The sequence below is a fragment of the Schistocerca nitens genome, chromosome 5, assembly GCF_023898315.1.
Source record: "Schistocerca nitens isolate TAMUIC-IGC-003100 chromosome 5, iqSchNite1.1, whole genome shotgun sequence".
NCBI classification, from domain to species: Eukaryota; Metazoa; Arthropoda; class Insecta; order Orthoptera; family Acrididae; genus Schistocerca; species Schistocerca nitens.
The window spans coordinates 640,007,582-640,029,075 of NC_064618.1; the positions used below are offsets into that span (position 1 = coordinate 640,007,582).

Consider the following 21,494-nt stretch of genomic DNA (forward strand, 5'->3'; position numbering starts at 1 on the left):
TAAAGTCTCTGTTATGTGTATCTGTTGTGTAACTTATGGAAAAACGCTACGAACTCATGCACCAACCTAATAACTGATCTGATGCAAAGTCGCGATTTGTCATCCTGTGTTGAAAGTAGCCTGTACGTGCAGTCGCGAACAGACTGAGGATGTTGCGTCATACTGAATACTCCAGTGCAACAAGTACGTGAGAAGACTCCAGTAGGCATCAGAGTCATTCTAGCTATTGAAAATGAAATTCGTGAAGTTCCCACATCCATGGGAGCTATTTAAAGGATCACCGTACAATATTACTGATGGGGTAAAAAGTGTATCGGGAGCTATTTGAAGGATCACTGCACAATATTACTGATGGGATAAAAAGTGTTTCAGAGTGACTGCAGATAGAACACAATCTGCGGTAAAACTTACGTGTTTTCTGATATTATTCACTGAAATGATCTTATGTCATCGTGTTGATGAACACGCGATGAAATGATGGAGGACAACACAAACACCAACTCCTCCAGCGAATAAAATGCTCAATCCGGCCGAGAACAGAACGTGGGACCCCTGCAGTGTAGAGGTAGCGACGATAGATTACGTGCTGCAGGCATATTTTCCACTGACTGAATTATGCCACGTGTTAACGATAACTTTGTAACGGACCACAGTTGCGTAGGGAAAGTTGAGGCGAACAGTTTGATACAGGACACTTGTGGTCAATCAAGCCGCGAAAAAACCTCAATTTGGCCTACGAAAGCAACCTGTGCTACAACGCATGCGCACCTCACGAGATTTTGAATATCCTCTTGCCTCCGTATGCCATCTGCTTAGTTGGTCATATTTTTGAAACTGTTTATATTGTTAACATTAGTAATTTAAAATTTTTCGTGTGGATAATGGGAGAAAACCGAATTTTGTGAACGTTAAGCAAAAGCTAATTAAGTTTACAGCTCCATCTACCTTAACTCTTACAAGCAGATCATTGTCTCAGCAAGACGGCCAGAGAAACAGAACAATTTCATTGTGAATTTTACAACGATAAAATTTTAAAAAATTGTGGTAAAATTTGTACTGACGTCAATTTTACAGTTTGTCAGTACAAGAAGAAGGTGTTTTTAATATTCAAGGACGATTTTAGCGAGAAGAAAGAAGAATGATTTTCAAACGGTTAAGACCGATTAACCGATTGAGTGGACAAGAGAATAGTCAAAATCTCGGGCGGATTTTGTAGACCAGTTTGAGATTATTTTTTGCATTGATAGACCTCAAGTGCGCTGTTTAAAATTGTTCTCGACTACCTCTACACCAATGTGGTACGTTGTAAAGAGTCATCGTTCACGCCTTGTAGATTGCTTTAGAAATGTATCACTATTATGGAGATCGCCAAGCGGGAATCCTCGGTTCTAACTGACATAGAATCTACATATGCATCTATGCTTTGCAGATCGCTGTAAAATGTGTTGCAGAGCGTGCTGTTTATTGTACCACGCGTTAAAGTTTCATTTTGTTGTATTCGAGGTTGGAGCGGTGGAAGAAAGACCGTTAAACGCCTCTAAGTACGTTTACAAGGCCTCCCAAATCCGGTTTTCGGTAAACCGATTTCTCAATACCGCATCAGATTGGCCAAGTAAACACTCCACTATCGATTCTGTGAACGTGGGTTTGTCTGCCGGATTTTGTTTGGATTAAGGGACACAAAGATTGAATTCGTCAGGAAATCATTCAGTTCCTTTCTTTAATTAAAGAGAAGTTCATTTCAACTTTGTTACATAAAGACACACGAGTGTTGATATGTTCGCTGAATTAGCGAAATCGATCTGACAGTCAACGCTGCTAAATTCAGCGTAGCTGGCTAATTTGTTTTAGTGGCAAACGCTCTCGTACGCCAACAGTCGCCCTCTCACTTTGTGAACGGTTCAAGGTACCGAAAGGTGGTTTTCGGCAAATGATGCTACGAGCACAGGCACGCATTTTTTTTGTGTGATTAGTACTTTCGCATCACACAAGATATCAAAGCAAGGATGATTTTTTTTTTAGATGGAAAAGTATGCTTTCACGGCATTCAAAATCGAAAATTGTAAGACGAAGAGGGCATTGTTATAACACTTCTTAATGTTAACGTTGAACCTTTCGCAAAAGAGTCTGAAAAAGGTCGTGAGATACGGGGTAAGGCAGCCGGAATCGACAATTGCTGGGTGAAAAACACAAACAAGCTTGGCTCCCATAACAGACTCTGTCGTTATATACAGCAAGAAGATAGAATGAGACTATCTCCTCTTGGCCCTACTTTCTACAACTGAGATACAGGGGCAGCTACGACTGTTGTAAATGGAACTGTAAGCTAAGGGCCTTAGGAAAACTATTTCAAACATTCGTCTGGCGTTACGTTTAAGAGACATTTTTTGTGGAAATATCTACGTTTTCGACATACAGTTTTTCATCAAGGACGGATGTTGTAGCACTGCTTTTTAATTTTAGTACATCTCTCAGATCGTTTTACGACACGTTTCGACGCATTTACCTGTATTAACAAGATTTATAACATTGTGCTCATATTTTCAAAAGGTTTCGAATGCAGAAAAGGAAAGTATACCGTTCCATTAAATATAGCATGCTTGCTTCAGTGTCGCGTTGATACAAGAGTGAAGAGAATTAAATTTAAACAAAATTACGTGCCCCTGTGGTCGCTATCATTTTCCCAAAACCTCGTTTCAATATCTAGATCTCTTAACGTAAGACAAGGAATGTTACGCTTGCGCGGCTCCCTCTACACAAGTTGTCCCAGGAGGAATGCTCAGTATTCAGAGATATGACAAGGACGATCATTCGAAACAAGTAAGTCTAGTAAACATAGGCTCTAAAATGGCTACCTTAAGAGCTGTAACCACTTGTTCAGTAGAAGAAATGTGACGAAGACAAACAAGAGCTCATAGCTCCTAAGGATACATTTGAGAGCCCATGTTTATAGGACTTTTCTTTGTCCATACAACCACTTCAAAAAATATCGAAAGCAAAGAGCTTTCAGCAGAATCGAGTCGTCTCACAGTAGCGAAGAAGTTTACTCGACTTGTTTCTTCTTATTTCGGTCTGTGTTTACTTCTACTGTATTTCATTCGTCGAACACCCAACCACCAACCCACCCACCCTCCCTCCCACTCACGCACGCACGTACACACACACACACATTTCTGTTGTCTTTTTTCTGTTAGCCTAAAAGACACACACATGAGCGGCACGTTTATACTGAGCCCTGAGGTGACACAAGACATGGTATACCTTCCAATATTGGGTCGGGCCTTCTTTTGTCCAGCCTAGTGCAATAACTCGATGTGGCATGGTCACAACAAGTCGCTGAATGTCCCTGCAAACATACTGAGCCATTGATTGGCGACTCCATGGAGTGCTGTGTGCACAACGACCATACATGTTAAATTAAAAGGAAGGTCAGCGTTGGCCGTAATATTGATGTTTTATTGATAGCAGAATCGATTTTCGAACACACAGTGATCATCTTCATTGGTGTACAAATTAAACTCAGACACTGGTATGAAGTTATCAATAACCACAACTGAGAAGCGATCACAGCACTGAAGAAGATCACTATGTGATCGAAAATCAATTCTGCTATCAATGAAACATCAATATTACGGCCGACGCTGACCTTCCTTTTAATTTAGTACTGAGCCATGCTGCCTCTGTACACGTCCCGGCGCAGAATTTTTTGCACGAACTGACCTCGCGATTGTGTTCGAAAGGATTCATGTCGGACGACTGGGTTGGCCAAATCATTCGCTAGAGCTTTCCAGAGTGTTCTTAAAACCAATCGCGTACAGTTGTGGCCCTGTGATATGGCGCATTGTCATCCATAAGAATTCCATCGTTGTTTGACTGCAGATGGTCTCCAAGTAGCCGGACATAACCATTTACAGTCTATGATCGGTTCAGTTGGACCAGAGGCCCCAGTCCATTCCGTTACGTAGCCACCACCAGCTTGCGCAGTGCCTTGTTGACAACTTGGCTCCCTGTCTTCGGGGGGTCTGCGGCACATTCGAACTCTTCCATCAGCTCTTACCAACTGAAATTGGGACTCACTGACTATGCCACGATTTTCCAGTCGTCTAGGGTCCAACTGATATGACCACTAGCCCAGGAGAGGCAGGGCAGGAGATGTTGTGCTGTTAGCAAAGGCACTCGTGTCGGTCGTCCGCTGCCATAGCCCATTAACGCCAAATTTCGCCGCCCTGTTCTAGCAGAGACAGGGTGTTTCAAAAATGACCGGTATATTTGAAACGGCAATAAAAACTAAACGAGCAGCGATAGAAATACACCGTTTGTTGCAATATGCTTGGGACAACAGTACATTTTCAGGCGGACAAACTTTCGAAATTACAGTAGTTACAATTTTCAACAACAGATGGCGCTGCAAGTGATGTGAACGATATAGAAGACAACGCAGTCTGTGGGTGCGCCATTCTGTACGTCGTCTTTCTGCTGTAAGCGTGTGCTGTTCACAACGTGCAAGTGTGCTGTAGACAACATGGTTTATTCCTTAGAACAGAGGATTTTTGTGGTGTTGGAATTCCACCGCCTAGAACACAGTGTTGTTGCAACAAGACGAAGTTTTCAACGGAGGTTTAATGTAACCAAAGGACCGAAAAGCGATACAATAAAGGATCTGTTTGAAAAATTTCAACGGACTGGGAACGTGACGGATGAACGTGCTGGAAAGGTAGGGCGACCGCGTACGGCAACCACAGAGGGCAACGCGCAGCTAGTGCAGCAGGTGATCCAACAGCGGCCTCGGGTTTCCGTTCGCCGTGTTGCAGCTGCGGTCCAAATGACGCCAACGTCCACGTATCGTCTCATGCGCCAGAGTTTACACCTCTATCCATACAAAATTCAAACGCGGCAACCCCTCAGCGCCGCTACCATTGCTGCACGAGAGACATTCGCTAACGATATAGTGCACAGGATTGACGACGGCGATATGCATGTGGGCAGCATTTGGTTTACTGACGTAGCTTATTTTTACCTCGACGGCTTCGTCAATAAACAGAACTGGCGGATATGGGGAACCGAAAAGCCCCATGTTGCAGTCCCATCGTCCCTGCATCCTCAAAAAGTACTGGTCTGGGCCGCCATTTCTTCAAAAGGAATCATTGGCCCATTTTTCAGATCCGAAACGATTACTGCATCACGCTATCTGGACATTCTGCGTGAATTTGTGGCGGTACAAACTGCCTTAGACGACACTGCGAACACCTCGTGGTTTATGCAAGATGGTGCCCGGCCACATCGCACGGCCGACGTCTTTAATTTCCTGAATGAATATTTCGATGATCGTGTGATTGCTTTGGGCTATCCGAAACATACAGGAGGCGGCGTGGATTGGCCTCCCTATTCGCCAGACATGAACCCCTGTGACTTCTTTCTGTGGGGACACTTGAAAGACCAGGTGTACCGCCAGAATCCAGAAACAATTGAACAGCTGAAGCAGTACATCTCATCTGCATGTGAAGCCATTCCGCCAGACACGTTGTCAAAGGTTTCGGGTAATTTCATTCAGAGACTACGCCATATTATTGCTACGCATGGTGGATATGTGGAAAATATCGTACTATAGAGTTTCCCAGACCGCAGCGCCATCTGTTGTTGAAAATTGTAACTACTGTAATTTCGAAAGTTTGTCTGCCTGAAAATGTACTGTTGTCCCAAGCATATTGCAACAAACGGTGTATTTCTATCGCTGCTCGTTTAGTTTTTATTGCCGTTTCAATATACCGGTCATTTTTGAAACACCCTGTACGTTCGTCATACGTTTTACATTGATTTCGGCGATTATTTCACGCAGTGTTGCTTGTCTGTTAGCACTGACAACTATACGCGAACGCCACTGCTCTTCGTCGTTAAGTGAACGCCGTCGGTCACTGTGTTGTCGGTTTTGCGGGTTACTGCCTGAAATTTGGTATTCTCTGCAGATACTGTGGCTCTCAGAATACTGAATTCCCTAACGATTTCCGAAATGGAATGTCGCAAGCGTCTAGTTCCAATTGCCATTCCGCGTTCAAAGTCTGTTAATAGTCGTCGTGCGGCCGCAATCACGCAGGAAACCTTTTTACATGACTCGTGAGTACAAATGACAGTTCCGCCAATGCACTACCGTTTTATACCTTGTGCATGCGATACTACCGCCATATGTATATGTGCATATCGCTGTCCCATCACTTTTTTTTCACGTCAGTGTAAAACCCAAAACCGCGGCCACAGCTGATTTTCATAGAGCGACCTTCAGTTGTCGAGGCTACAGTGCTACACCCAGACCAACGATGGAGAAGTTAATTCACATCCTTTCTTGTGAGGGTGTCGAGGAGCAATACGTGACTGCTGTTTTACTGCCAATTAAAATTTGAACAACCCATTCTCCGACAACCAATTTTGAGTTGCAAGCTGCTTACACGTAGGAGATTCCTGCGGCCTTTAGAGAGTTGCCCTACAAGTCACGAACAGCTCTCCAGGAGCCGTTCTAACGTGGTACCTTACTTACGAAACACACCGTTTCCAGCTACGTAATTCTGTACTCTGCGAATCATAGTTGGATTATGGTAGACAGCACTTTTATTTTATCATATGCCTTATTTGATCAAAAGTATCCGTACACCCACTCGTAGCAGTAAATATGGCGTGTGTCCATCCTTCGCCTTTCTGACGGCTTAAACTCTCCTGGGGGGGGGGGGGGAGGTGGAGAGGGAGGAGGGGCACTTGCAGTGAGGTGTCTGAATGTCTATGGAGGAATGGCAGCCCATTCTTCTTCAAGTGCAGAACCAGAGGAATAGATCCCGGACACTGGAGTGTAGACCCAATTTGACTTTCAAACTCATCTCATAGGTTTCCAGAAAGAGATTTTTACTCTGCAGCGGAGTGTGCGCTGATATGAAACTTCCTGTGTGCCGGACCGAGACTCGAACTCCGGACCTTTGCCTTTCCCAGGCAAGTGCTCTACCATCTGAGCTACCCAAGCACGACTCACGACCCGTCCTCACAGCTTTAGTTCTGCTAGCACTTCGTCTCCTTCCTTCCAAACTTCACAGTGGTTCTTCTGGAAACCTTGCAAAACTAGCACTCCTGGAAGAAAGGATATTGGGGAGACAAGGCTTAGCCACAGCCTGGTGGATGTTTCCAGAATGAGATTTTCACTCTGCAGCGGAGTGTGCGCTGATATGAAACTTCCTGATAGATTAAAACTGTGTGCCGGACCGAGACTCGAAGAGGTCTGCAGAAGAGCTTCTGTGAAGTTTGTAAGGTAGGAGACGAGGTACTGGCAGAACTGAAGCTGTGAGGACGGGTCGTGGGTCGTGCTTGGGTAGCTCAGATGGTAGAGCACTTGCCCGCGAAGGGCAAAGGTCCCGAGTACGAGTCTCGGTCCGGCACACAGTTTTAATCTGCTAGGAAGTTTCATCTCAAAGGTGTTCCATTTGGTTCAGGTCGCGACTCTGGTCAAGCTAGTCCATTTCAGAAATGTTATTGTCCACAAACCATTGCCTCACAGATGTGACAGGATACAATTTCATGCTAATACAAGCTACTATCGTCTCTGAACTGTCTTTTTACTGTACGCAGTATATAATGCTGTTAAATGTGTTCATATTCTTCCACATTTAGCAGTTTCTTCAGCGCAATTACGAGACTAGACGCTCGCCACGAAAAACACCCCAACCCGAACTCCCAACACCTTCGTACTTCACTGTTGGCACTACACACGACGACAGGTAACGTTCTCGAGGCATTCACCAAACTCAAACCCTTTCGTCGGATTGCCGCAGAGTATAGCGTGATTCACCACTCCAATTCACACGTTTCCAGTCATCCACTGTCCCATGGCGTCGGTCGTGGTCAATCTCTAGTGGTGCTTAGCACTGACTACGGAAATTCGTGTTTTATAAGAAACTGCTCGGCCGTTGTACCATATTTTTTTAACTCTTTGTAAACAGTCATTGTGCTAGCTGGGCTGCTGGTTGCAAGTTGGAACTCACGAGTGATTCCTTTCACTGATTTCATGCTATTTTTACAGCCACTCTCTGCAGTGCTCGAGAGTCCCTCTCTGACAGTACATGTGGTCCACCTGGTGTTGTTTTAGCTGTGGTCGCCCCTTCACGTTCCTACTTCAAAGTCACGTCATCACCAGCTGACAAGGATCGCTTCAGAAGGTTTGAAATGTCCTCGATGGATTTGTTACTCAGGAGACATCCAAGTTCGAGGTCGCTGAGCTCTCCTGGCTGACTCGTTCTGCTGTTATTGCTGCTTTACTGACAACGCACTACTCCCCGCCATCTTTCAACTGGCAGGCCAGCCTATCGTGACATCTAGTGGTCAATTCCGCATTAGACAGTGGTGTCAGGAAACTTTTGATGAGAGAGGGTACTAATGTTTTTTGTATTTATTCACAGATGGAGCGTAGGTAGAATGACTGTTTCTGCGCTTTATTGCGATCTGTTATTTGCTTCCTTTTACCTGCACAGCCTCTGCAGGATAATGAATGAGCGTTTGGCGTCATTGGCCGGGAGGCCTCTCACGGGGCAGCTCCGGCTGCCTTCGTGCAAGTCTTATTACATTCGACGCCACATTGGGCGACCTGCGCGCCGGATGGGGATGAAATGATGATGTAGACAACACAACACCCAGTCCCTGACCGGAGAAAATCTCCGACCTAGCCGGGAATCGAACGCGGGCCCCTTAGGATTGCAGTTCGTCACGCTGACCATTCAGCTATTGGGGCGGACTCTGCAAGATAGATACGCAGCAAACCAAAAAACATTCGTAATTCTGCCCCAAAAGGCGGTTTTTGCTACACAGATTCCCTGCGAGAAATGTGTCGTCTTTCTTCGATTGTCTTCAACATTTGTGTCGTAGTGACACGCCATTCAACCAAGCCAGTGACTATTTTCGCAGTTCGCAGTGCCCTTCTCCGAATACGTTCCATGTCTCCACTTAGTTCGATTAGTACAACTGCAATCTCTTCTATTGACAAACTGGAGTTCCCCAACACCGTACCAATGCACCTCAGCCCATCATTTTCTTTACCTACAATTGAGCCTACGTGCTAGCTCCAATTCATTACTTGTACGAGGGGCGTTCAATAAAACGCAACATATTTTTTTCTAATTAACTTTCGGCTGAAAAAATGACAAATTTGTTGTGGGTCATCGTGGAATATTCTCGTTTCAGCTCCCATAATTTCATAAAGTTCTGATAGGCAGCAGTGCTATACGAGGGGCATTTGAAACGTCCGTGCAAAGTCCGAGAGATGGCACCACCGGCGCGTATCGAGGTCATGTTTAGTTAGTAGCATCTTTGGAAAGAACGCACACCAAGTTTCAGCTATATTGGTCTATTTCTTTGTGTTTGGCAATCGTGTGAATCAAGGAGGCCGAGTGACTGTCAAAAATTGGACGAAAAAGAATATCGTGTGGTCATTAAACATTACATTATGAGTCCGTCCCCGGTAGCTGAGTGGTCAGCGTGACAGACTGTCAATCCTAAGTGCCCGGCTGGGTCGGAGATTTTATCCGCTCAGGGACTGGGTGTTGTGTTGTCCTAATCATCATCATTTCATCCCCATTGACGCGCAAGTCGCCAAAGTGGCGTCAAATCGAAAGACTTGCACCAGGCGAACGGTCTACCTGACGGGAGGTCCTCGTCACACGACAATTTTTTATTACTTTATGAAAGGCAAAACGCCTCAGGAGACTAAAGAGAAGCTTGATAATCATTACAGTGACTCTGCACCTTTGATTAGAACAGTTTATAAGTGGTTTCAAATTTTTCAGATGATGATCAGATGTGTGTGAAATCTTGGACTTGGTTCAAATGGCTCTGAGCACTATGGGACTTAACTGCTAAGGTCATCAGTCCCTAAGCTTACACACTACTTAATCTAAATTATCCTAAGGACAAACACACACAACCATGCCCGAGGGAGGACTCGAACCTTCCCCAGGACCAGCCGCACAGTCCATGACTGCAGCGCCTAAGACCGCTCGGCTAATCCCTCGCGGCTCAAATTTTTCAGAGTGGTCATATGGGCACAAGTGATGCTGAACTTTCTGGACGCCCTGTGGAGGTTACATCTCCCGCTATCATTGATAAAATCCATGATATGGTGATGGATGACAGAGGAGTTAAGGTGCGTGAGATTGCTAATGCTGTGGGCATCACGAATGGACGGGTACGTAATATTTTGCACAAACATTTGGACATGAGAAAGCTATCCGCAAGATGGGTTCCGCAATTGCTCATGCTTGACCAAAAACGGAATCGTGTGAAGTGTCACAAGGATGGTTTGCAGCTATTCAGAAAGATTCCGCAGGACTTTAAGCGTCGTTTAGTCACTGTCGATGAAACATGGGTACATTACTATACTCCTGAGACCAAACAACAATCTAAATAATTGCTTACCAAGGGAAAATTTGAACCTAAAAAGACGAAGACCAGTCCTTCGGCTGGAAAGTTTATGGCTACTGTCTTTTGGGATTCACAAGGGATAATCCTCATTGACTATGTGAAAAAGGGTGAAACTATTAGAGGTGCATATTATTCATCGTCATTGTAATGTTTAAAAACCGAGGTGCAAGAAAAACGCTGGCGATTGGACTGCAAAAAAATCCTTTTCCACCACGACAATGCACCTGCACACACCTCAGCAGTTGTGGGCGCAAAATTAATGGAAATAGGATTCCAACTCGTTTCAAATCCCCCCTATTCTCCAGACTTGGCTCCCTTGGACTACTATTTGTACCCCAATTTGAAGAAATGGCTGGCGGGAGAAAGATTTTATTCAAATGAGGAGGTGATTGCAGCAACTCATAGCTATTTTGCAGACTTGGACAATTCCTATTATTCCGAAGGGATCAACTAATCAGAACAGCATTGGACGAAGTGTGTGAGTCTAAAAGGAGACTATGTCGAAAAATAAAAAAGGTTTACCCCAAACACGTAAGTAGTTTTTATTTTTGCACGGACTTTTCAAATGCTCCTCGTAAGTAGCCTTCAAAATGGCGTCTGTAATGGAGGTGCGTTCCAAGCAGAGACCTGTCATTGAGTTTCTTTTGGCGGAAAACCAGAGCAACGCATATATTCATATACATTCCCATTACAGCACCAAATTCGCGCAAAACTGTCCGATCTCCTGCGTGCTGGCCGGCCGCTTGCAGCCGTGACTCCTGCAAAGCTGGAACGTGCGGACACTCTCATTCGAGGTGATCGACAGATCATAATCATACACCTCGCTGCACAACTGAACGTCTCCGTTGGTAGTGCTGACACACTCGTCCAGCAGGTGTGTGCCCACTGGGTTTCCCGACGCCTAACTGAACACCATGAAGCCCAACGAAGGACTATCTCTGCGAAATTGCCTGCACGTTAAGAGGCCGATCGTGACAATTTTTTGTCGATCCTCGTCACAAGGGATAAAACATGTGTTCATCACTTCGAACCGGAAACAAAACCGCAATCCATGGAGTGACCCCACATCACCGGCTCCAATGAAAAAGTTCAAAGCCGCACCCTCAGCTCGTAAGGTCATGGCGACGGTCATCTGGGACTGTAAAGGAGTTATTCTGTTTAGTGTCCTCCATCATTGTGTAACGACTAGCTCGGAAGTGTATTGTGCGACCCTCAGGAAATTCAAGAAACGACTTCAATGTGTTCGTCGCCATAGAAATGCAAACTTCTCCTTCTTCATGACAAATCCAGGCCTCACTCAAATCTGCACAGTCGAGAAGAGCTCACAAAACTTTATTGGACTGTTCTGCCTCATCCACCCTACAGCCCAGATGTTGCACCTTCCGATTTCCATGTTTGACCCCATGAAGGAGGCACTCTGCAGAAAGCAGTACATGGATGGTAGTGAAGTTATTGGTGCAGCAAAATGATGTCGACCAGTAGAGTGGTACCAAGCGGGCATACAGGCCCTCCGAGCAAGGTGGCGCTAGGACGTCGCAATGATGAAAATTATGTTCAAAAACAGGGATTTGAAATTACAATGAAATGAATACCATTAGCCGCATACAGGCGTTGATATAAGTCAATGGGGACAGTTGAAAATGTGTGCCCCGACCGGTATTCGTACCCAGGAACTCCTACTTACATGGCAGACGCTCTATCCATCTTTTTTTTTTTTTTTTTTTTTTAATCTCATTTTGTTCGCTTTCGTTCGTTACATCTGCTCGGAGCGGGCGTCGTAAGACATCCGTTTAAGTTCGTTGTTGATCGATTAACTCAGTTTTTTTTATTACGAAAGGCAGCTAACCCTCTGACCGAACACGCTGAGCTACCGTGCCGGCGTCCATCTGAGCCACCGAGGACACAGAGGATGGTGCGACTGCAGGGACTTATCTCTGGCACGCCTCCCGTGGTACCCACATTCGCAACTTATTGTCCCTCACTATATTCATAGTGCCCCCGCCCATTATACCCAGCCGACCGGGGTGACCGAGCGGTTCTAGGCGCTACAGTCTGGAACCGCGCGACCGCTACGGTCGCAGGTTCGAATCCTGCCTCGGGCATGGATGTGTGTGATGTCCTTAGGTTAGTTAGGTTTAAGTAATTCTAAGTTCTAGGGGACTGATTACCTCAGAAGTTAAGTCCCATAGTACTGAGAGCCATTTGAACAATTATACTCATTACTCCCTCCCCCCCCCCCCCCCCCCAATGAACCATGGACCTTGCCATTGGTGGGGAGGCTTGCGTGCCTCAGCGATACAGACAGCCGTACCGTAGGTGCAACCACAACGGAGGGGTATCTGTTGAGAGGCCAGACAAACGGGTGGTTCCTGAAGAGGGGCAGCAGCCTTTTCAGTAGTTGCAGGGGCAACAGTCTGGATGATTGACTGATCTGGCCTTGTAACACTAACCAAAACGGCCTTGCTGTGCTGGTACTGCGAACGGCTGAAAGCAACGGGAAACTACAGCCGTAATTTTTCCCGAGGGCATGCAGCTTTACTGTATGGTTAAATGACGATGGCGTCCTCTTGGGTAAAATATTCCGGAGGTAAAATAGTCCCCCATTCGGATTCAAATGGTTCAAATGGCTCTGAGCACTATGGGACTCAACTGCTGAGGTTATTAGTCCCCTAGAACTTAGAACTAGTTAAACCTAACTAACCTAAGGACATCACAAACATCCATGCCCGAGGCAGGATTCGAACCTGCGACCGTAGCGGTCTTGCGGTTCCAGACTGCAGCGCCTTTAACCGCACGGCCACTTCGGCCGGCCCCCCCATTCGGATCTCCGGGCGGGGACTACTCAGGAGGACGTCGTTATCAGGAGAAAGAAAACTGGCGTTCTACGGATCGGAGCGTGGAATGTCAGATCCCTTAATCGGGCAGGTAGGTTAGAAAATTTAAAAAGGGAAATGGATAGGTTAAAGTTAGATATATTGGGAATTAGTGAAGTTCGGTGGCAGGAGGAACAAGACTTTTGGTCAGGTGCATACAGGGTTATAAATTCAAAATCAAAACGGGGGAATGCAGGAGTAGGTTTAATAAGAAATAAAAAATAGGAGTGCGGGTAACCTACTACAAACAGCATAGTGAACGCATTATTGTGGCCAAGATAGACACGAAGCCCACGCCTACCACAATAGTACAAGTTTATATGCCAACTAGCTCTGCAGATGACGAAGAAATTGAAGAAATGTATGATGAAATAAAAGAAATTATTCAGATAGTGAAGGGAGACGAAAATTTAATAGTCATGGGTGACTGGAATTCGGTAGTAGGAAAAGGAAGAGAAGGAAACGTAGTAGGTGAATATAGATTGGGAGGAAGAAATGAAAGAGGAAGCCGTCTGGTAGAATTTTGCACAGAGCACAACTTAATGATAGCTAACACTTGGTTCAAGAATCATAAAAGAAGGTTGTATACATGGAAGAAGTCTGGAGATACTGACAGGTTTCAGATAGATTATATAACGGTAAGACAGGGATTTAGGAACCAGGTTTTAAATTGTAAGACGTTTCCAGAGGCAGATGTGGACTCTGACCACAATCTATTGCTTATGAACTGTAGATTAAAACTGAAGAAACTGCAAAAAGGTGGGAATTTAAGGAGATGGGACCTGGATAAACTGAAAGAACCAGAGGTTGTAGAAAGTTTCAGGGAGAGCATAAGAGAACAATTGACAGGAATGGGGGAAAGAAATACAGTAGAAGAAGAATGGGTAGCTTTGAGGGATGAAGTAGTGAAGGCAGCAGAGGATAAAGTAGGTAAAAAGACGAGGGCTAGTAGAAATCCTTGGGTAACAGAAGAAATATTGAACTTAATTGATCAGAGGAGAAAATATAAAAATGCGGTAAATGAAGCAGGCAAAAATGAGATCGACAGGAAGTGCAAAATGGCTAAGCAGGGATGGCTATCGGACAAATGTAAGGATTTAGAGGCTTGTCTCACCAGGGGTAAGATAGATACTGCCTACAGGAAAATTAGAGAGACCTTGTATGAATATCAAGAACTCAGATGGAAACCCAGTTCTAAGCAAAGAATGGAAAGCAGAAAGGTGGAAGGAGTATATAGAGGGTCTATACAAGGGCGATGTACTTGAGGACAATATTGTGGAAATGGAAGAGGATGTATATGAAGATGAAATGGGAGATATGATACTGCGTGGTGAGTTTGACAGAGCACTGAGAGATCTGAGTCGAAACAAGGCCCCGGGAGTAGACAACATTCCATTAGAACTACTGACGGCCAGTCATGACAAAACTCTACCATCTGGTGAGCAAGATGTGTGAGACAGGCTAAATACCCAGAGACTTCAAGAAGAATATAATAATTCCAATCCCAAAGAAAGCAGGTGTTGACAGGTGTGAAAATTACCGAACTATCAGTTTAATAAGTCACGGCTGCAAAATACTAACACGAATTCTTTACAGACGAATGGAAAAACTAGTAGAGACCGACCTCGGAGAAGATCAGTTTGGATTCCGTAGAAATATTGGAACACGTGGGGCAATATTGACCGTACGACTTATCTTAGAAGCTAGATTAAGGAAAGGCAAACCTACGTTTCTAGCATTTGTAGACTTAGAGAAAGCTTTTGACAATGTTGACTGGAATACTCTCTTTCAAATTCTGAAGGTGGCAGGGGTAAAATATAGGGAGCGAAAGGCTATTTACAACTTGTACAGAAACAAGATGGCAGTTATAAGAGTCGAGGGACATGAAAGGGAAGCAGTGATTGGGAAGGGAGTGAGACAGGGTTGTAGCCTCTCCCCGATGTTATTCAATTTGTATATTGAGCAAGCAGTGAAGGAAACAAAAGAAAAATTCGGAGTAGGTATTAAAATCCATGGAGAAGAAATAAAAACTTTGAGGTTCGCCGATGACATTGTAATTCTGTCAGAGACAGCAAAGGACTTGGAAGAGCAGTTGAACGGAATGGATAGTGTCTTGAAAGGAGGATATAAGATGAACATCAACAAAAGTAAAACGAGGATAATGGAATGTAGTCGAATTAAGTCGGGTAATGCTGAGGGAATTAGATTAGGAAATGAGACACTTAAAGTAGTAAAGGAGTTTTGCTATGTGGGGAGCAAAATAACTGATGATGTTCGAAGTAGAGAGGATATAAAATGTAGACTGGCAATGGGAAGGAAAGCGTTTCTGAAGAAGAGAAATTTGTTAACATCGAGTATAGATTTAAATGTCAGGAAGTCTTTTCTGAAAGTATTTGTATGGAGTGTAGCCATGTATGGAAGTGAAACATGGACGATAAATAGTTTGGACAAGAAGAGAATAGAAGCTTTCGAAATGTGGTGCTACAGACGAATGCTGAAGATTAGATGGGTAGATCACATAACTAATGAGGAGGTGTTGAACAGAATTGGGGAGAAGAGGAGCTTTTGGCACAACTTGACTAGAAGAAGGGATCGGTTGGTAGGACATGTTCTGAGGCATCAAGGGATCACCAATTTAGTATTGGAGGGCAGCGTGGAGGGTAAAAATCGTAGAGGGAGACCAAGAGATGAATACACTAAGCAGATTCAGAAGGATTTATGTTGCAGTAGTTCCTGGGAGATGAAGCAGCTTGCACAGGATAGAGTAGCATGGAGAGCTGCATCAAACCAGTCTCAGGACTGAAGACCACAATAACAGCAAACTCATTACTCGCGGCTTTACTACCGATTTCCGTAACAGTTCGGGCACTGTTTGTGCATCCGTACAGAAGAAGATGGTCAAATAGCCGATGAGTCTTAACTATATATATATATATATATATATATATATATATATATATATATATATATATATATATATATATATATATATAAATGCAGATGCCATCTGTTCTTTGGGACATGTCCGAAAGAACAGATACCATCTTCTTATATATACAGGGATTTGAGCCAAAAGAATGGGGAATAACACGGTGTATTGGAATCTTCAATAAAACCAACCTGATTTCAGAGAAAAATTGTTTTGCATTACTTACTGAACTCCCCTTGCATGAGATGACTGACTGTGGCTGTCACTTATTAGTAATGAAGTCAGAGGGAAGTGCAGAACCCTGGTTTCATACATTAAGAGTTAGTTGCGAGTCTTCGCAACAGATTGATTCTTTGTCGACGCCTAACAGGATGTTACTGCAAAAGCCTAACTCCTTCCGAACAGGCCAGGAAGGCACAACGGTACTGGCCGGCCGCCGTGTCTTCCTCAGCTCACAGATGTCACTGCATGTGGGTATGGGGAGGCATGTGGTCAGTACATGGCTCTCCCGGCCATATGCCAGTTGTCGAGATCGGAGCCGCTACTTCTCAATCAAGTAGCTCCTCAGTTTGCCTCACAAGGGCTGAGTGCACCCCGCTTGCCAACAGCGCTCGGCAGACCGGACGGTCACCCATCCAAATGCTAGCGGAAACCGACAGCGCTTAACTTCGGCGATCTGACGGGAACCGGTGTTACCACTGCGGCAAGGCCGTTGGCACTGTAAATTTTACTGGATTGAATTTTCCTATAGATAACTGCATCATCTGCCAAAAGTATGAGATTGCAGCTAATACGAGTAGTCAGTAATACAGAGGGAAATTCCGTGACGTTACAAACTTTAAGGAATGGGTTAGTGTATCGATTTGAAGTAATGGACCCTGGTCAGGAAACGACCGAGTCAAAAGTTATGAGGGAAAACCGTTCTGCTACCTCTGGCGATCTGCAAGCTCTCTGTTATCCATGTTTTTGGAGGGGGTAGTATGGACCAAAACGAGAAAAATTTGACTAATTCACATGGGCTCTAAAATGCACGCCTTATGAACTATGAACCGTTCTTCAGTTGGAGAGATGAGTTTCACACTAGGAAAGATGAACAAGTGATCATAGCTCTATGCACATTAGACCCCATGTTCAAAATGGTTCAAATGGCTCTAAGCTCTATGGGACTTAACATCTCAGGTCATCAGTCCCCTAGACTTAGAACTAACTTAGTCCTTCCTAACCTAAGGACATCACACACATCCATGCCCGAGGGAGGATTCGAACCTGCGACCGTAGCAGCAGTGCGGTTCCGGACTGAAGCGCCTAGAACCGATCGGCTACAACGACCGGCAAGCCCAAGTTCACTGGACATATTGGTCCATACTACCTCCTCCGAAAACAAAGAGGTTGCGGTAGAAGAGATCAACTGTCAGAGATTTCAGAAGGATTTTCGCTTATAACTTTCAACTCGATCGTTTTTGGACCAAGGTTCGTTGCATCAAATTGATGCATTTACCCTTCTTCATAGTCCCTCAAAGTCTGTATCATCATCACGGAGCCGGCCTTTGTGGCCGAGCGGTTCTAGGCGCTTCAGTCTGGAACCACGCGACCGCTACGGTCGCAGCTTGGAATCCTGCCTCGGGCATGGATGTGTGTGATGTCCTTAGATTAGTTAGGTTTAAGTAGTTCTAAGTTATAGGGGACTGATGACCTCAGATATTAAGTCCCATAGTGCTCAAAGCCATTTGAACCATCGTCTCTGTATCACCCTGCATAACACGAACAGCAAAGGTTCTGTCACAATTTTTTCTTATCAGAAAAGTATCGATTCACTCGCAGAGCTGGTTATACATCTACCAGAAACGTATTTTCCTTCGAAGTTCTCGCAATGGAACCGAATAAAACGTTTTTCGGAAATCCAGATTTTGGCTCAGCACCACATCGACGCCCCGTGAATGCATGGGTTGTTAACCCAATTGTTGCAGTGGTGAAGAACTTACTTTAAGTAGCAGACTGTTACATGGACATGGTGACGTAGTTTTAGGCGGCGGCAGTTTTGTATAATGTTTCTCGGTTTTGTTGCCGCATCGTATTTCTTTGTATATTCAAGCTTCCAACGACTTCTCTGTCGTGTGATCTGAGGTTTTCCCGGTGTACAGAAATCTTGAAAATTTCTCAGGTATTCAGCCAGGTAGCGTCGTCCAAAAGGCGCGATCCCAAGAACGTCTGATGATGGCAAGAAGTCGGCTTGCCGAAATATCGCGCCTTTTGGACGACGCTACCTGGCTGAATACCCGAGAAATTTTCAAGACTTCTCTGTCGACAACGGCAGGAGTTAACTGTCGTACTAACATCGCGTGTTGTACTTTCGTATCTGGGTGGCCGAATTACGTGATGGAATCTCGGGATTTGCTAAGCTACCAGAGACTATGGTGATGTCTGCGATGGAAGAACATCGGTAGGGATACCGATTCCATTATATAATGGAAGTGGGAAGTTCACCTTATTCTGTGTAGCCTTTCAGCATCGAGCGCTGGTTTCTATGGGTCTCTAAGGGTATAGTCGCTGTCCAGGTAAAGAAGTTGTCACTGGTCCTGATCTCAACGGCTTCGTTGATGACAGAATCCCAGTAGACAGAGGCATGGATTAAGATTTTCGTTTCATCAAACATTCATAAAAATCGGGATATTGAATGGGCCGTCGGCGCTCTGTGCAGCATTTCCAAGTCTAGGTCGACGTTGCGCCTAAAATCGAGACTAACAAGGGGAGGCCGCCAATTGTGAAATTCAGATTCGATTCATACTGCGCATAAGAGAAGCTCATGGCCAGAGGTGTAATGTGGCAAAGCACCAAGATGCACTTCTCAGACGTTGTCGAGAAAATCGACAGTTAAAAGAAACCGTTGCGGTGAAATACTCTCTACGATTAGTATTTTACTACAGCGTCGTGGCGCAGCGGTAAGCGTTCGGGTTCGTAATCCGAAGGTCGCCGGATCGAATCTCGCGCCATGCAATTTTTTTTATTATTAGTTTTTTGTAATTCAAATATATATGTATATATATTAATGAATTGCTTATGCATGTTGGTGAAGGCTGATCGCTCTCCAATTGTACCGCCTCCATTTTTCCGTTTTTTTAACAGGGTGTACCAAAGCTCTCCCGTCCGCACTGATTTTCGACGATGTTATAAGTTGCGCTAGGGACCGCATCTACCTTCTTTCGAAGTTCGCAGGCAACTACGCTGTTATGCGGCGGCTCGTTTCGACCCATTCAACATCTGTCCTTCAAGTGTAACGAGCGAGTAACGGAGTTTATATTTCATACCTGCCGCAGCAAATTTGTGTTCGTGGGGTCTCTATTCTAATTCGAACGTTTGACTTAAGCTATACGTATTCGTTTCGGAATACCGTTTCTACGTCTTCCGTTAACTATACGTGGTTAACATTATGAAGACAATTAATAACATTTGTGAAATACAACTTTGTTTGCGGAAAACATAATGATGTTCGAAGTCGCCAGTTTTTCCACGACAAACGACTTTCAACAACTTATTATATGCATAATTGTTGCAACTGATTGCCGGGAATTTTATATATATATATATATATATATATATATATATGTGTGTGTGTGTGTGTGTGTGTGTATATATATATATATATATATATATATATATATATATATATATATTTGAATTACAAAAAAAAACAAATACTAAAAAAAAGGGGCTGCATGGTGCGAGATTCGATCCGGCGACCTTGGGATTACGAACCCGAGCGCTTACCGCTGCGCCACGACGCTGTAGTAAATTACAAATCGTAGGGAGTATTTCACCGCAACGGTTTCTTTTAACTGTCGATTTTCTCGACAACGGCTGAGAAGTGCATCTTGGTGCTTTGCCACATTACGCCTCTGGCCATGAGCTTTTATTATGCGCAGTATGAATCGAATCTGAATTTCACAATTGGCGGCCTCCCCTTGTAAGAAGCAAAATTTCTATTTTTGTAGCTTTGTTTGAAGTTCACGGAATCCAGCTTAAGCTCACGTGTGGTTTTCGGTGTCTGATATCTATGCTAATAAAGAAAATGGTAGCTTAAGTTCGGCGTTCTGGTCGTAGTCCGTCGAATCTGGCACGACCGAACGCCATGTCGTCCTGTGTCAGTGGCATCGTAGGATGTGCTCAGCACACCGCACTCCCGGCCGTTGTCGGGTTTCTTGACCTTGGAACCGCTACTAGTCGGTCAAGTACCTTCTCTGTTGGCCTCCCCAGGCTGATACCGTAGTGACGGCGCGTATCGCCGAAACATCCGGCTTCCGGTTTTCTTCCACGCCAGTTTAACCTGGCTGTTAAAACCGCTCAAAATAACCAGTTCCTGAAATATCGGATTTTCGGTTTTTTATTCATATTATTTCCTGGACTTAACGTAGAAATCGAACAAAGATTGAAAAATTTTGACTTTCTCAGTTTCAAGATAAAATCAAAACATGAAATTAAATAGACAAATAGAAGATAACTTAGTCCGTCCACCGTTTGACGCTTTTATAGAAAAGTGATAATTGGTTGAATACTACAAATAAATCACCAGTATCCTACCACTGATTCTATTTTTTTGTAACTCTGCTCGAAAACCACGCTGTAATCGGGGATCAGACTAGTATTTGGTCATTACGAATAGTCAGTGCTAAAGAGTGAGAACTGAGGTTGAAGAACTCTGTTTTTCGTGTTAATTTGTCAGTTTTCAAGGGCTATAAGCAGATAAAGGTACATTACGCAGACAGACGCAGCCGATCAGCTACTTCTATTCTCAAAAAAATGGCTCTGAGCACTATGGGACTCAACTGCTGAGGTCATAAGTCCCCTAGAACTTAGAACTACTTAAACCTAACTAACCTAAGGACAACACACACACACATCCATGCCCGAGGCAGGATTCGAACCTGCGACCGCAGCGGTCGCGCGGTTCCAGACTGTAGCGCCAGAACCGCTCGGCCACCAGCGGCCGGCCTTTTATTCTCATTGCGTACTATGAATGAATTGTTAAGTTCTAATTTATTGTTGTTAGCATAATTTCCTTCCTCTTTTATTATTTCATAGAAATGGCAGACAAATCTTTAATGTTTTAAAGTAAGTGAAACATTGTACTTCATCGCTAAGTCACTTGGCAAAATATTTTCAGACTAGGGTTGGTGGCATTCTGTAATACAACGTATGTACGGCAAAGATAGCGAGAAAGTGCTGTACAGACCAGGTGGGGCAAGTCGTGCGCA

The 21,494-nt window shown here is 44.4% G+C and overlaps 1 protein-coding gene and 1 pseudogene across 1 annotated transcript in view; both read right to left on the minus strand.

The window, feature by feature from the left end:
• The window catches only part of LOC126259707 (peptidyl-prolyl cis-trans isomerase B), a 64,215-nt gene that overhangs the window by 39,401 nt on the left and 3,320 nt on the right, over positions 1–21,494 (minus strand). The gene's annotated exons all lie outside the window — the stretch shown is intronic.
• Positions 16,845–16,962, minus strand: LOC126261539 (5S ribosomal RNA; annotated as a pseudogene).